General features: G+C 51.0%; 1 long non-coding RNA gene across 2 annotated transcripts; it reads left to right on the top strand.

Moving 5' to 3' along the window:
• The first annotated feature begins 1,011 nt into the window (after positions 1-1,011).
• LOC308556494 lies at positions 1,012-15,178 on the top strand. 2 transcript variants are annotated; one of them, XR_013998710.1, is made up of 4 exons: positions 1,012-1,454; positions 13,084-14,480; positions 14,697-14,867; positions 14,960-15,178. It is a non-coding gene; the product is annotated as an uncharacterized lncRNA (long non-coding RNA). The 2 variants fall into 2 exon arrangements; XR_013998711.1 differs by lacking the exon at positions 1,012-1,454 and adding an exon at positions 8,980-9,051.
• The last annotated feature ends 1,871 nt before the right edge of the window (positions 15,179-17,049 follow it).

Raw genomic sequence — 17,049 nt, 5'->3', positions numbered from 1 at the left:
TCATACATTTAGATCCTTCCCAGATAGAAATGAAACTATCACTGTGACCAGCTCAAATACGACACCCAAATCCCTAAATAAAATCATAGATTTATTATTGTTCAACCAAATCCATGAAAAGAATTGGCCTTGCCTGGCTGGCGTGGCTCAGCAGTTGAGCATCGGCCTAGGATCCAGGAGATCGTGGTCCGATTCCCAGTCAGGGCACATGCCTGGGTTTCGGGCTCCACCCCAGTGGGGCGCTTGCAGAGGCCGCTGATGACTCTCTCATCGCTGATGTTTCTCTCTCTCTCTCCCTCTCTCTTCCTCTCTCTGAAATCAATAAAGACATATTTAAAGAAGAAAAAAAGAATTGGCCTCATTCGTTGCCAAGAATGAGCCTGCAGGACAAAAGAGCTGATGAAATAACCTTTGCCCCGCGGAGGCACAGAGGTGTTGGGGCTGACGATGCAGAGACGGAGAAAAGATGATGTCACTGTCCCCCAAATTGCCTCTGCTGTCTCTCCTCTTCACAGCTTCCCTTCAACCAAAGCAACACCCTTCATGCGCTTCCTCGGCCTCGCCCTCCTGTGCCTTTAGGGAGAGTCTGCGGCACCTTAGACACCTGGTCCTGAGACGCTCTGGTCAGGTGAGGCCCTGACCCTCGGAATAAATCCCTGCTGTCTGGTTTGTTTGTGGACAGAGGTGGGTGGCCCATGGCTCCGAGAGGCAGGCTGCAAGTGACCTCCACGGGTTTGTTTGCGAGAACACAGACACACCGCCACCGCTGACAATATGTGTTCCGACATCATGTAAGGGACGTATTTTGCTCAGAAACATGCCCTGTTAGTTGTTGAAACCTCTTTTGCATTCCCCGAAACAAATGACGGTGGTGTATTTTCTTTTGGGGGGGCAGTAAATAAAAGTCTTTTATGTTGACAATGATAATATTATATTCTACAATCTATTTGCATTTCTCTATTTTGTGGATTTTATTGCTTGGTATAAATCCCCAGGCTGGGGCGAATTAAGCTTCACTCGGGGAGAAACGGTGTGTTTTATCATAAGGCTGGACAGCTACCTGCACCAGATGTCACCTACAGGGGCTGGTTTTTGCCAAGATGTGCCGGGGCGATACACAGGGAGAAAGAAACGCATGCCCGTGTGCATGTTTGGCTGTGCGCACATGAAGGATTTTCCATGGATCCACAGACTGGATTCCCCAGCAGGAGCCAGTCTGAGTACACGGCGCTTCCATGTGCTACATATGGCCCATCCCGCCAGGCAGGTCCCAGGGGAAGGGTCCGCGGCTGCTTCAGCTCGGCCCGGAGCTCGCAGGCCTGTGTTCTGGGCAGAAAATTGAACTGAGACGGAGAAGCATCTAAAGATGGGACATGCAGAGGAGTGCGGCCTTTCTCCACCTTCCTGGGGGTCTTCTGAACACTTGGGAGCATAGGAGCATCTTCTCCTACCAGGCAAGTCAGTAGGTTGCTGAGCTAAATGAGGGCACAGCCTCAGTCAGGGCTAATATTAACCGTGTGTCCACCGAGTGCCGACTCCGTGCGGTGCATCGCACTAGTCACTCATTTAATCCTCACAGCACTCCTGGGAGGCGGGCGCTGCTGTTATCCCCGCACAGATGGGGAAACCAAGGCCCAAAGGTCCACAGCTGCTAACTTGCAGAGTAGGAATCCAACCCCTGCGCGGTCTGGGTCCAGCTGTAGTTACTTGTGGGAGGAGGAAATATGCCGCCAACGTTTGCCTGGTGAAGCTATCCACTGTGTCTACGAAATCACTCCGGTGCCAAATATCAAGAAAGAATGAATGAGTGGTTGTAATGGGGTCATTATATCTGTTTGGTTGTCTGGCATGTGTAAATTTCTATTTCAGTCAAGGCCATCTTCTTCCCCTTTGTCTAGCGAAGTTTCCTAGGTGTAGAAGTTTCCTGGGCAGCCTTTGTGAGCGGGCATGTCTATGAGTTGTCGGCTCTGTTAAAGGGTTTGGTTGTAGTTGCATCCCAAATCCTTTGGAAAAGAGCAGAGTGCCTGCTTCAGATCAGTTGGGAAGAGCAGCTGAGTCTAGCCTGGGCCGGGCAGCTCCATTGGTTAGAGCATCGTCCGATATGCCAAGGTGGCAGGTTCAATCCCCAGTCAGGGCACATACAAGAAGCTACCGATGATGCATGAATCGGTGGAACGACAGGGATGCCTCGCTCCCTCTCTCTTCCTTTTGCTCTTTCTTTAAAAATCAATCTTAAAAAAATTTAAGGATACCCGAGTCACTAGACTGGTTAGGTTAAGGAAATGGATCGTCTAAATATCCAATTTTTTCCCTTTTTATTGAGTTTATTGGGGTGACACTGGTTAACAAAATTATACAGGTTTCAGGTGCATCATCTGCACACTGTATTGTGTGTTCACCACCCCAAGTCAAGTCTCTGCCCGTCACTCGCAATGGGAAAGCTCTGTGGCTTGGATGATTAAAGTCAGAAAGTGCTTTTTTAATTGCATTTCAAGCCCACTTATCTTTTTTTTTTTTGAGTCTGCAGAAGATTCACTCAGTCAGAAGGGGTAGATACAAGAGGGTTAATAAATGATTTCCTTTTTAACTTGGCCTGGGCCTCATTCGGATGCCTGTTTTCAAATTGAGCTTTTAAGTACGGCATTCACGAGTGAAATTGCCCTTGTATTTTCAAGGTAATTGAATCCCATTTTTCACTTTCCATTTCCCTCTAGAAAAATAAAAATGTTTATGGAATTCAGCTTCTCAGTGGGGAAATTTCTAAGGTGGGAACTTCAGTATCGGCAGAGAGACTGGTGTGGCCGTGACCTTCAGGACGGGACTGTCAGGCCTGTGCTCTGAGATGAACTGACCACACCAGCTGGGCTTGGAGAGCAGGTGGACTTCACTGTGTTTTCACTTGAAACACTAAAGGAATGTCCACACCTCGTTCTTGCACCAAGGCTGGGCGATAAGAATAGCTAGAATTCTGGCCAGAATTTTGTCATCCATGGAGTGGCTGCGGGCAGTGCTTGCTGCTCTGTCAAAGCTCAGAACTACATGCTAAATAGGCTTAGATCAGGGTCTCCAAAGCATTGGACAAAAGAGTTGATTTTAGGTGGCACTTGGATGGGACTTTAAATAACACTGAGACACATAGTGATATGTGATTATCTTTCTTTCAATCCCGATTATATGAAGGACAAAGTCTCAGTTTGATGCTCGATCTTTAACATTATTCTTATCTGTGTTTTTTTGTTTTGTTTTAAATAAAGACAGATCGGGCCTGAATGCTGGGCCTTTAGAACCTTATGGTTTCTGGTTTGGATTTATTAACATTGCTCTATTTTTCATTGTGTTGTTTTTATAATGACCTTTGGTTGCTGGCAGTTTTAAAGGAAAGAATGTAAAGTTTCATTTTAAGACAAATGGGTTTAAGATTTTTTTTTACTGTTAAATAAGTGACAGCGTTGGAGGAAGTGTCAAAACTCCCCTTCATGTCACGTGAACCCTCACATTTGCTGTGCACTCCTCTAAGTGCCCAGGGGGACACAAAAGGAAGTGGATTTCTCCCAGACTCACAGATGTGATTTCCAATCTGCTCTCTGCCTTCATGAGCTGTGCCTTGGCCTCCTTGAGCCTCAGTTTTCTCATCTGTAAAGTGGGTATTATGAGCAGTGGGAGGAAAACAGGTGAGTTTCATTTCGTTCGACAGGGTGGGTAATGCAGCTGATAGTCACCTGCGAGGTAAAACAGCACAGACTCCGGTCCCTGGGCTGAGCCTCAGGAAGAGCAGGTTCCCTTCCTCCCAGCTTAGCTGTGCTCTGTTTTCTTATTGCCGGGCTCTGAGTTTGCCTCTAGGTGGGCGGGAAGGTGAGATGTGGTTCACACTCCTGAAACCAGTGAAGACATGGGCTCCAGGGCCCAGAACAGCAAGCAAACGCATCTGGCCGAGATGGCCCAGCAGCATGAAAGGCAAAGTTTTGTTCTCGAACAGGCTTTCCCCTTCTCAGGCTGCAGATCTCCGGCAAGGGAAGGCAGGCTCTGAATTAAGCTTAATTAAAATTCACTCTTAATTGGGCCATTACTTCAAATCAACTCTACGTAATGAAGCTGTGTAATCATAATTAAGCCCCAGAAATAGAATTAGGAAGCACAGAATGAGAAAGCCAAACACTGATGGGCCCGGTGCCAGGGGCGACAGTGATGGGACTCTGGGAATCCCCAGAGCTTTCAGATAGTCAAGGGCCGATGAGTGCGCTGAAGAGAAGAACCCCAGCGGCCAGGCCATCAGGACAATGAACTAATCAGAGGATTTGGGACAAATGGAACCTGAGAGACAAAGCTTGAGTGGCACCAGGCAGAGGGGCCCAAGTGGTGACGAGAACATGGACCTCTCGGGAAGGAGGCCCCAGACCGTGCTCCTAATCTGTGGGTGACAAGGGCAAGCCTGCTCTCTAGAAACTGTCCCCAGCTACGAAATCAAGGTCAAGGGCAGCTGTTTCCCAAACAGGGATGTCTCTTCTCAAACTCATGCAGGGCGCTCTTCAGGGCATTTGCTGGCAGTCGAGTCAGGGCCAACGCCTCTGCTTGTGGTCCCCTCTGCTTGAGGCACAAGTGGCGTTTAGCTTTGCAGTTGTCCGCAGCACTGTGGTGGTGGTAGTTGATTATTTAACTAAAGGAAAGAGGTGGTGAGGTGACATGGGACAGCTACGTGCTCCCACACTGAGAAGCATGAAAAGATTGGGAGCGTGGGTTTCGGAGCGAGGTGATCAGTGTTCAACTCTGGATGTGCCGTGGTCTAGGGCAGCATTTACCTCGCTCCCAGCTTCGCCGTCTGCAATGAGAGGATTATAGTAGAAGATGTCTCAGAGGCTGACTTCACAATTATACACCCAAAGCACTTGGAGCGCAGTGCCTGATGCACAGCACTCACTGTATATGGAGAACTTGCTATGTAGCCAGCAGTGCTGTTTCTTACATATGATCCAAAGTTATTGTCACAGTCACCCTGTGAATAGGTACTATTATTTCCTCTGACTTAAGGATAAGGAGTCTAAAGCTCAGAGAGGTGAAGTAACTTGCTCAAGGTCACACAGCAAGTAAGTGGCAAATAGTAAAAGCTGCACAAAAGGTAATTATTATTATAAAGGTTCTATATGTCTGCCTATGTGTTTGATCTACAGGTCAGAATTAGTAAGACCTACAGACAACGCATGCCCAGAAGTTATTCATAGGTCCCAAGGGAAATCACTCACCCCTGCTTGTCCCCAGATCCCAGGCCTGTGACTCTCACACAGCTAGGCATTTGGGTTCTGAGAGCACGGAGCTGTTGGGTGCGGATTACAGAGCTGTAGAGGTGGAGGGGAAAGAGGCAGTGAGAGAGTGCCCCCCCATCTGTTTTTTGACTTAGCATGTCAGTTGTCCTTGCTCAGGAGACCTTGGGAATTACATTCAGGAGGGCTGAGGGGATGTCTAGGCACCTACAGCCAAAAAACAGCTGCTTCCCCCTTGAACCCCAATTGTTCAGAGCATGCCTCATACATGTTATGCCACCTTTATGAATGCCAACAGTGTCCCTGCAACAGAGTTGTGCTCCACAGTTTGCATCAAAGCCTCACAAGTCAGAAAAGATCATTCCCATTCTGCAGATGAGGAAACTGAGACTCACAGAAGCAATGCTCTTGGCTCATAGGCCAATGTGAAATGCATTCTTTGACCCTCAAATTGGGTTTTTAATTCATTCCACCAAACTCCATCCTGTCCCAGAGATGCTGTCCAGCTGGAATGCCTCCCAGACTGTCTCCCTACTCACCGCCAAGTCAGGCCAGCAGGAAGGACTCCCTACCCTGATTTAGAACCAAATATGCCTTTGGTGCCAGGAGGGTCCTGAAGTTCATGTTTCCTGAAGAGCCTCAGGCCATGCAGTGATTCCCCTTAGTGGCATTCATTCTGCTTGCATGCCTCCAGTGATGGGGACATCACTACTTACTGAGCTAAACCCTTCACTTTTGGATGACAGTGTACAGCAGGAAGGAAATTTGGCCTAGGTCTAATATTCATGAAGGCTTTCCAATTCAGACTTTGAATATCATTTCTACATGAGTTCTATACTTAGTCACTGCATGGAAAGTGTTCATCTGTTAAATGCAAATGATTCAATCATATTTATTACTTTGTTTTTGCAAAGCTGTGTTACTATTTCCTCATATTTTAATGTACCAGGAACCTGAATCGAGAAAGAAAACATGAATTGCCTGGCTCACTCTCCATGGTCTAGGAGGCCCTGAGAATCAGCAAGGACATTCTTGTTGGGCCCCAGTGGGTATATTTGCAAGGGGGACCTGGGGAGGGTCCCCTTGTGCCCCTGCTGTGCTGTGGGAATTGGAGGGAGGTCTTGCTCTGACACGGAAAGGTTCAAGTTTACTGCCCAGTACCAGCTTCAGACAGCCAGGACCCCTGCTGTTTTGGGGCGGAGGGTATTGGTGGGGGTAGGGAGGCTGGGGGCCAACTCAGGTTGCTCAGGATCCTGTAAGGAAGCGTAGCGCCTTCCTGGTGCATGTGCCAGGCCACCCCACGGCCCAGTCCAGGGGGCACCCTTCATGTGGTAGTCTAAGTAAATGCCTCCCTATGGGGTTGTGCTACACGGAGGCCCTCATGCCAACCCCAACCCTTGGAGTACCGCAGAACAAGCTAATGCCACCTCAGGGAACTGAACCCCAAATTGCAAAGGTGTTCGCAGCCCCTGGCTCATGAGGAGGCCAGCTTCCCTCTCCCAGCTGTGACCTCTTTGTTCATCCCGAGAGCCTTGGCCTCTATTTACACTAAATAGATGTAGGCTGTTCGCCGGTTGCTGTATTTTGGGCAAGTACAGCTGGAGGCCCCCGCAGCCAGTCCGAGCAGGATGCCTGCCCCGGGGAGGTCACGAGGAAGGGCCTGCTCTTCCTACAACGTTTAGCAAACAGCTTATCTCCCACAGAGCAGGTGACGCATGTTTATGAAAGATCGCTTTGTCCCTTCCACCGGGCAGGGGTGCTGCTGTGACCCACTCACGCCCAAGGTGGACTCCCTTCAGCCACCCTGCTTCCCCCATGGAAGACCACAGAGCCTCAGTGTCCTCATCTGTAAGTGTGACCCGACTCACATGGGCTTTGAACCCACTTGGCTAACCTCAAAGCCAATGACCTCGCCCCAACCGGCCACTGCGTTTCCCCTCAACACTGAAACTGAATTGGCCCTGGCCAGTGTGGCTCAGTTGGTTGATGACCCTGAGGTCCCCAGTTTGATTCCCAATGAGGGCACATGCCTGGGTTGCAGGCTTGATCCCCGGTGGGGGGCATGCAGGAGGCAGCTGATCAATGTTTCTCTCTCACACTGATGTTTTTTTCTCTCTCTCTCTAAAAAAAAAAAAAAAAAAATCAAGAAAAAAATATTTAAAACCCCCAAAAAACTTAACCTGAATTTTTTCTAAACCTCCCCCTGTGGTCGTGCCAGGAAGAAAAATCTAGCTTTTCATGAAAACAGCCAAGGAGAAATGGACCTGTTTCAAAGAACATCAGAGGAAGGTCGGTGCACCTGTTCATGCAGGGTCTTCAACTTGGGTGCAGGAAATTCCTTCCACAGCCTGTGATGGCGACGTAGCACCCTGGTGACTCCTTCACTGGAAGTGTGATGGAAGGAGCTGGAGGGTCATGAACTGAGAGCAAGAGGAAGCCTCAGGAAGGGTCAAGAGGTCTGGGTGAGCCCCACAGAGCTGGACAGCCAAGGCCAAGAGGTGTGCGCTGGCCGCCCGCAGGCCAAGGTCGGAAGCCTGGGGGAGCCAAGACAGGCAGCGCAGTTCAGCAAGGGAGTGGGAACCGAGGCCGAGGGAAAACGCTGGTCATGGACCTCATGTCACTCAGAAACTGCTAACTCCCCGGGAGAGGCTTCATGCTGGTGGTTTCTCCCTGGCCCTCCGGCCCACTGTCTTTTTCAGGGGCGTATGTAAACCCAGCTATGGCTCATCTTTCCTCACCCTTTCCAGTCAGTTCACCCCACTCTGCCAGGCACAGGGCTAGGCACAGGGAGGGCCGAGAACAACACCGGAGACGGTGCATAGGGATAGGGAAGGAACGAGGTAGACACGTCAGGTGACAAGGGGGCCTTGGAGGCAGGTGCAGCGGGTGAATGGGGCGAGGTGGGCAGAAAAGGCTCCCCAGAGGGGCAGGGGCTGAGCTGGGTCCTCACGACGTTGTGAGCCGCCTCCCAGTGGCTGTGAGGGAGGGAGGCTGTGCCTGCAACATGCCCGGTGGGTGCAGCATCGGGAGGGCACGTGTGCACAGAGAAGACCTGGACAAAAAGGCTACTGTGCAGGTGGGGCGCCCCCAAAAAGGCCTTGGCCGACCTGCTGAGGGACCCGTCATGAGGGTCCTGGCAAGAGGAAGAGCTGGTCTGAGTTGCCCCTGGCAGTTGGTGCCCCGTGGGCTCGGACCTGGGGCCATGTTGGGCAACACGGAGATAGGACCCTGCAATTCTTTGTACCCCGTCTTCAGGGGAAATCCTAAACTAATCATTTACCGGACGACTTTGGAAAAGGGGTTGTCTGGGTGCTGAGAGAATCTGGTCATTCATTCCTTCGTTCCTTCCTTCATTCATGAAAACAGTTTTTGTACATCTGTTTATACTCGGTTCTGCTAAAATTTCTGTGTGGGCTGCACAGATCAGTAACACTTGGTTCTAATCTCAAGAACCTTAGAGCCAGAAAGAGGGAGAGATGAGTCCTAACTCCATCGTATTAACCCACAAATAGAGCTGGTCACATCACCTCCCACCACCACTTAATGGACCTCAATGTACTTCTCTCAGGCAAAGTACAAACTCTTATCCAGGCTGCAGCATCCCTACATGGGCTGCCCCTGCTCACCTCCTGAGACCCATCTCCTACCACTTCCCTTCTCCACCTTCCACTCCAGCCTCACTGTCCTCCGGTCAGCGATCTTCACCGGATTCCTTCAACCGCAGGCCTTTAGCACAAGCTGTTCCCCTGCCGAAGTCATCTCCCTGCCCCGTGTCCACGCATCCTTCTAAAGTCAGGTCAGTGCTGCCCCCTCAGGGAAGGCTTTTCGGGTCTACCTGGATCTCCCTGGCCTTATTACACTCTCTCATGCTCATATAACATCTCTCTTAACTCTTATCCCAGTTACAGTTATTTTGCATCTAGTTATGTGATAACTTTATTAATCTCTGTATTCTCCAGCAAGCTGTAAGCACCAGGAGAGCAAGGACTGTATCTTTCTAGAAAATCAACTTTATTGGGGTATAATTTTTGTACAATAATCACACCAATCTTACATGTCAGTTTTGATGAGTGTTGACAAATTTATACAAAAATTGATGCACTTGGTAACTGCCACCACAATCAAGATGTGGAACATTGCCTCCACCCCACCACGTCCCCTGTGGCTCATGCCAGTCAGTCTCCCTGCCCCAGGCCATCGCGGCTCTGCTTCCTGTCTCACTGTCACTGAGCCTCGTCCCTGCCGTGGTGTGTAGCAGAAGTTTGATCCTATTTTATTGCTGAATGAATTTTATTCTCAGGTTGGTTCATGGGAGTCTCTTCAGGTAAGCCAGCAGTGTTTTGGGGACAGGGGCCACATTCTGTGACACCTCTGACACTCGATGTGGGTCTAGGCACATAAATGCCCCTTGGGAAGAGCACAGCCCACCTTCCCTGTCCCAGAGCCCAGGCTGGCCCTCTGGGCCAGGGGAGCCCAGGGACACCCGCCTCTCTTCAGAGTCAGTCTGGTGCTCCCACGGCCATGGAGAGAAGTTCTGGGCCAGCCACCGCAACTAGGGTCAAGGCTGGGCGATCACGGGCTGATCCCTCCAGCTCTGTAAGTTTTATTTCTTCAGCTGTTGAATAAAGACACTGATACCTACCTCAGGGGTCAGTAAATGGGCACGTGTGTGTGAAAATACTGTGTGAAGTAAAAACAATACTGCACAGTGACAGTTAATTCGATCGCTTAATTTCACCCCACCCTGGACGGACTGCCTGTTACCTGGGACACCTTCCTCCCTCTGGATCTTCGCTTTCCTTGCCCATCAGATGAGGGCTGAGCCAGAGTTCCCTTGGTCCTTCTGCATTGAACCCCCTTGGCTTCTAAGGACCTGATTGTCCAGCACTGAAAAAATTCCTGTGATTTTTTTTTGGACAAAAACTGGCTTCTCTGAAAATTTTCTTCCTGGGTAAAGGATTCAACCTAGTTCCCAGAACAAAGCAGTGTTTCTGCATCAACAGGCTCAGATCTGCCGCGATTTGCAAGCGGGCCGTGGACAATCCCCGTGTCCCTCACTCCCGTGGTGCCAGCTGTGCTCTGCCGCGTGGCTGCACAGGAACAAGGCTCTTTCTGGTCACCTGTCTCCAGCCTGCCGAGTCCGGAGCGAAGGCCAGCGGGCTTCTGGGAACCAGTCAGCAGCGATGGCTTCATAGCTGCCCTTAAAACAGCACAACGCCCTGTCCCTTTCCTGTGACCTCTGGCAGACTCAAGGACAAAGTTCCAAACAGCTGTTGTGTTCTGGGCCCGCAGAGACCCTCACTTCTGCATGGAGACCCAGGGACTCAGGAGCAGCAATTTTCACTTTACTATCAAAGACGCTGCTTATCATTTGGCCCCAAACACACTCTGTTTTGAAAAAGCTTGGCTAGCTGTTATTTTATCTTTGATAATCAACTCCAACTTATTTTTCCCATTCCCTCTCAAATGGAAACTTCAGATTGGCGTGGGATGGCCAGGGCACCGACAGTGATTGGGTGCCCACCACCTGCCAGGGCGTCTGCTGGGCAAGCACGTGATTGTCTATCTTGGCTCCTTGGATCCCCCTGCCAACCCTCGGAGGTCCCTTCTTTCATGATCCCCATTTCACAGGCGCAGGGACCAGTGCTCAGGAAAGCCATCGTGCTAGGGAGAGGAAGAGCTGGCAAGTCTGCGCCCCTGAGCTGGGCTGGGGAGGACCCTCCCCTAGTCTGTGCACCTTACTGAGGCCAGCAGAGCAAGCATCCAGCATCTTGAACCTGGAGCCCTGGACTGCCTCTGAGAGCCTGAGCAGAGTGGGCCTCCTCCAGGCCGGTGCCTTCCAGGGTTTAGGTGGCTGAGGAGCTGTAGAGGGAACCCTGGCCTGGGGCACACAGGGCGCCTCACACCGCGCATGGTGACTGCTCACCCAGGAGGACACAGGCTTTCCACAGGTGGGCAGTTGGGTCAGATGACCCCTGAGGCAAGACAGCAGAGTGGTCAGCACAAGGGTTTACGAACCAGGCAGACAGGGACACAGATCCAGGTTCTCCCATCTAATAGCTCTGGGAACTTGAGCGTGGCTTCCACGTCTTCCAGACTCGGTTTTCTCACCTGTAAATGGTTCAGTACAACTACTTCAGTGTTGCTTCAGGTGATTTGATGAGAGAAGATGTTATCTGATGCTTGGAAAATAGTAGGTACTTAATAATTGGGAGTTGCCATCCTTACTACCTGGCAAGTGATGCTCCAAGAGTCCTCCTTGGTCACAAACTTCAAATACTCTATTTTTGCATCATCTGGAGCCTGGGGCACAGTAAGAAGGGGCTGTGACTCTAGCCCTGGTCACTCCGGGTCCAGAGCAGCCCTCTGAGGTTCATTGCCCCCATTTCACAATCTGGGAGAGGCGTGCCTCCTCCGTGCCAGGACCAAGGTGCTGGAACAGGAGACACTGACAAGCCAATCAATTCAAGGCAACAGAGAACAAAGAAGGACAGAAGAGAAGGCTGGGGAGAGAGATGGGAGAGAGATGCGGAGACGGTACTGGGAGGCAGGTCATTGTGGCAGATGAGGGACACAGGGTCTGGTGTCACACAAGCCTGGGCTGGAAGCCTGTGTAACTTTGCCATGTGTAACTTTGAGCAAATCACCACCTCTCTCTGTGCCTCAGTTTTCTCACGTGTAAAGTGAGGATACTAATGGTTCCTCCTTCAGAAGTTTGTTTTTAGAGAAGCTGCAATGAAGTAACATATGTAAAGTACAGTGCCTGGCTCATAGCGCTCAATAAAACTGAGCATATCATCGCAATAATGATCTCCGGGGCAAGTAATCGTCACATTCTCTCAATGGCCCCTTTTACAGATAGGGAAGCCAAGGGGAGTGGCAGAACCACCCCAATGTGTAGATCCTTTCCCTCGCACCCGCTGCCACCTGGCTGGGCTGATTCCTGGCCTCCTGGCCTCCCTCCGGCCTGGGGCCGCGTGTCCCACACTGAGACTGCCCGGCCTCTTCCCGGCTTGGACAGGGCTCAGCGGCAAGAGCGGCAGGAGCTGGCCTCTAGGGGGCAGCAGGAGCCTTGGAAACCTCGCACGGCCGCAAGGCTGGGCAGCTGGTAGCAGGTTTCAGGGCCCGCAGGAGGCAATGGGGGACCCCGGGGAGGAGGCTGGCCAGCTGAGGCCAGTCTGCCTGCCCTGGGAGCTGGAGTCTGGGCTTGGGCTGCGAGAGAGAGGGAAGCAGAGGGGCACCGAATGAGGGTGCTGGCCCCTTCCTGCAGTCCCCTCTCTCCTGCCAAACATATCCAGTCCCTGTACTCATCTCAGTGCCATGGGGCTTAAATGGGACACAATCGCAGCCCTCTCGTCAGTAAGTGAGGCCAGTGCAGCCTGGGGAGTGGAAGGGCAGGGAGTGGGGGTGGTTGAGGGTGCGTCATGCTGGAGATGATCAGAAAGAGCAATTTCCAAGCCAACAAGGACCACGCAGAGCCCAGGGCATTTCTCAGGACTGCACTTGGACCCCTCTGGTCTCTGCCTGCAGAATTTGCCCACCCCCGTGTGTGCTTCTCGGGTCCAATAAGGGCCAGATTCCTGGGCTTTCCCCAGGCATCCGTGTCAGAAGGTCTGTTGTTTCGGCCAGTGGGCCAGGGGATCTTTGTGCAGACTGACAGCTGACCACCTCTGCTCTGGGATGGCAACAGAAATATCTAACAGAAAGGCACAAGTGACAAATACTGTTGTTCATTGCTCACCCGTGGCCCAGGCCTGAGCTAAGCACTCTGTAGATATTATTCAATGCTTTCCCCCTTTCACAATAGTCCTTCATCTATTCATTACAGATGATGACCTGGACCGAGGCTCAGAGAGGTGAAGTGACCTGCCCAAGAACACACAGCAGTCAGTACTGGAGGCAGCGTGGGAACTCAGGCTGTCTGGTTCCAAAGCAGGAATGCTTCTACTCTCCAGGCAACCGAGCCCGAGGTTGGAGAATAGCACCAGCTGTGCCCATCCTGTGGCCGAGGAAGGGAGCCAGATGCCCCTGGACCTGCAGAGGGGTGCTTGCCTTGGACCCTGTACCGTGGGGCCTGGCATATGTCAAACACTGAAACACTTAGACTCTTTAAAAAACATTTGCTGCTATAGGAGAGCTAAGCCTTCTGTTCTCTCCTCCACATAGGCCTTTGCCCTCCTGATAAACCAGAGTCCATGTGGCTCTGGGCTCAAACCCTGTACATTTTGGTAGGAGGAAAAGTGTCTGGGTCTAAGCCTCCCTGATGATCTGTATTCTGACTTCTGCTTCCCGAAGCTGGGCTCTCCAGCTCTGCTTCCTTTTGCCCTGGGTTTCAACCTCGGTTTCCCCATATGAAACATGGATCTCCTACCTGCCTCTGCCTCCCTGGCAATTTGCAAGGACTCTGAGGTCACGTGGCAGAGGCTGCTCTGGAAACCTGAATGTGCAGTGTAAATCTCGGTCATTACTTCAGACAACTGCTGTGTGCGAAAGTGCTTTGGGATCAGAAACTGGGATCGGTGCGGGGTGATCCTCTGATAACACTGTCTCTCTCCCCCACTAGTCAAATGAGATGCAAATAGTCCACGTGAACGGTCCCCGTGATGACCCTGTAAACATCTTCCAGCTCAGGGGTCTGTCTCATTCCTGTCTCCTCGCCCTGCTCCAGCTCTAATCTCTCTATCTCAGTTTCTTCACTATTCAAATGAATTATTTGAATGACTAGAAGCCAGAGTTTTCTTTCCAGGCCCCATGGCCCAGAACTTGCCGAAGAATTCTCCTTCAGGCTGTTGCCGATTGAGAAATGCCGGGGTTCCACTGTGCTGCGGCCACCTGAGATGCCTGTCAGCTCAACATGGTGGCACTGACGGGTCATCAGCAAAGCATCTACCACCCCCCCGCCCCGCCTGAAAAGATAAGAAAAGAAATAGAGGCATGTGAGCATCCTTCGGTCTTTTACACAGGCGAGTCCCTTCTGTCTTTGCTCAAAAGTGGTGTTCAGCCAGGATGCTGGTGGATCGGTGACATGGAGAACAGACACGGCCTTGGATGACATGGATCGTTCCAGAGCAGAGAGCTGGCCCTCGGAGCTTAGCAGCTGCCCTGCCACCAGACGCCTCTCACTTTGGGGCTCCTTCTGGCCTTCTTGCCCAGACACCTGCTTGTGGCTCAACCCACAGTGGCAACTAGGAGCTGGTGACAGCTCTTTGGCTCCTTGGAGTTGAGGTCTTAGAATCCCCCAGTTTGGGCGAGTACCTTCCTCCCGCTGAGTTCCCATTTCCACATCTGTCTAGTGGGTACCCCCTTTCCCTGCTCCCCCGTTCTAGGATGGGTGGGATTGATGATTATTTATAGAGGTGAGTGCTTAGCGCTTTGTAGATGCAGACCTCACCCTCCTGCCCACTCTCCAGGGTCTCTAGAATGTTGTTTTGTAATCAGCAGATCTCTGATTCATCATGACTGTACAAGAAGTGCTTTCACTCTGGCTGCAAGTTGCACTTGTGGGACTCTAGCCCACTTAGGGACACACAGACATGGACGACCATCGCTATGCCAATTGTATCTGTTGAGAGAGGACTAGAAGGACCCTACAAAAGTAATACACGTCAGTAGGTGAGAGACGGAAGAAACTATGGTATGTTCACAGTATCAGGCTATGAGGCAATGAGCAATAATAATGTTTTTCTCTTTCTTCTGATCTGGAGAGATGGCCATGATGCCTTCAGCAAAAAATATCTGCAGAAAAATGTGTGTAGTATGATCTTCCCTCCCTTCCTGCGGGTGGACATATGTGTTGTTCTGAATCAAATAAGAGACATAGAATGATCCATCCCCACTGCCAACATCACTTATCTGCAGGCGGCATACAGAAGGGACATGCGATGGGAGATGGGAGAGTATATTAAATATATTTCTTCAATCTCTGAATTGTTTGCTCTTTTCTTACACACATTTATCATTTATTTTTGGAATGAAATAAAATTGTTAAAAGGCCACTGCACAAAAGAAGTCCCTGGCTAATGAAATGAGTAGATGGATAAAGTCTAATAATCCTACCATTTCACTCTTTGAAATGGGAAATATTTTCCTGTTTTAGATTCTCTGCCCATATGCAAATCCTCCTATGGGGGCTGATAAAATCAGTCTCATCCCTGATCATTAACTGGAGCCTGTCAGCCTCTGGCCAAGACCAAAATAGGAGTGTGAGTGAGGGTGAGTGAGTATGTGTATGTGTGTGTGTGTGTGCATGTTTGGAGGGAGGAGGTGAGAACTGTGTCATCTGTCAGATGCCCCCTGCGTGGCTAGAGGCATGCTTGGTGCCCTCACTCACACACCTTGTTCATTGACTACAAACACAACCCTGCAGGGCAGCCACCAGCCTCGTTTTTTGAACAAGGAAACTAAGGCCTAAAGGGTCTGTGATGTAGAAGCAAAGACAGGTCACCTGACTCCAAGGCCAAGGCCTCAGTGCTCGGAAACTTCTGCTTTAAAACAATACTAATGACAAGAGTAGAAGTACATTCATGGAGTCTTAGCTCCATTTAACAGATGAGGAAACTGAGCTGCAATGGGCGTAACTAAAATGCAGGACACAAACTCAGAAAGTGGAGAGAAGAAACTTGAACCCCAGCCATGTGATTCCAGAGCCTGTCCGTCCGACCCCTGACCCCCGGGGGACAGAGCATTTCATCGCAGCAGGCCTGGCACTGGAACTCCCCTCCCAGTGCTCTTTGTACTATGCTAGGCTGGCGCCAATCCCCAGGTGCTGCTCAAAAACTCGAACCCAGGTGGGGGGTGGCTGGGAGGTTCCCCTAGCTCTGGTAGTCCTCTCCTTGCTTGACAGGTTCTAGTGAGGCTTCTAGGGGGTAACTGTAGCCTTCTCAGAGTCAGCCTAGGGCGTCTTGGTTCAAACATTTTCTTGGACTTCCTACTGCCGTGACCAGCTCCCATGGAACACCACCCATGTGCCTGGCATGCTCTCAGCCTTAGGGGCATGCTCTTGGCCAGAGGGTCTGTCTTGCACAGTGATGGCCAGGCTGGACACCCTGTCCCTCAGACCACCCAGGGCCCTTGGCCAGCTCATGGGGCTCTTTTGAGAGCCTGTCCAGGAAAAGTTCATGAGGAGGTGACATTACCTTCAATGGTCATATTGTCCCCAAGAAGGGGTGTAAAATTAGTAGAGATAAACTCTATATCTTTTCTGTCATCTGATGATCTTTTTCATATTGAGAAGATATTTATATATTATTTAATAATAATAGTAATGAAGACTTTTCTGAGACAGCCTGGCATCCGGTGCACTGGCCTGTCCAGGGGCAAGGTGTCCTGCTGGGCACCTGGAAGGCAGCTCAGGTGACTGGGAATGAGCAGTGGCTGCTGCCCCTCCATGCGACAGATGATCTCATTCAGCAGCAGGAACCTCAGGGTCAGGACACAGGCTGGGGTTCCAGTCCTCCCAGAGCCAGGGAGACAGTGCGGCTCATCCTAGGTGTCTAATCCAGGCTGGGCACTGCCAACGGGGTGATCTTTGGCAAGATTCTTGACCTCTCTGAGCTTTCTCGAGGATAAGACAATCAATCTACCTTAAAGAGCTGCTATGAAGCTTAACAAGACAGGCCACTGTGGAGCCCCAGTCCACAGCGTGAGTTTGGCGACCTGACGGTCAGTTGCCTGTGCAAATTGGGTAAATCACGGCCCCTCCCTGGACCTCAGTCCTCCCCAGAGCAAATCTAGGCCTAGCTCATCAGAGGCCCCCACGCGGGCACTAGTCAAACCCCATCTGCAGACGTGGTTC

This window comes from Miniopterus schreibersii (genome assembly GCF_964146895.1).
Source record: "Miniopterus schreibersii genome assembly, chromosome: 4".
Taxonomy (NCBI): Eukaryota; Metazoa; Chordata; class Mammalia; order Chiroptera; family Miniopteridae; genus Miniopterus; species Miniopterus schreibersii.
This window is presented reverse-complemented; position numbering and strand designations above follow the sequence as displayed.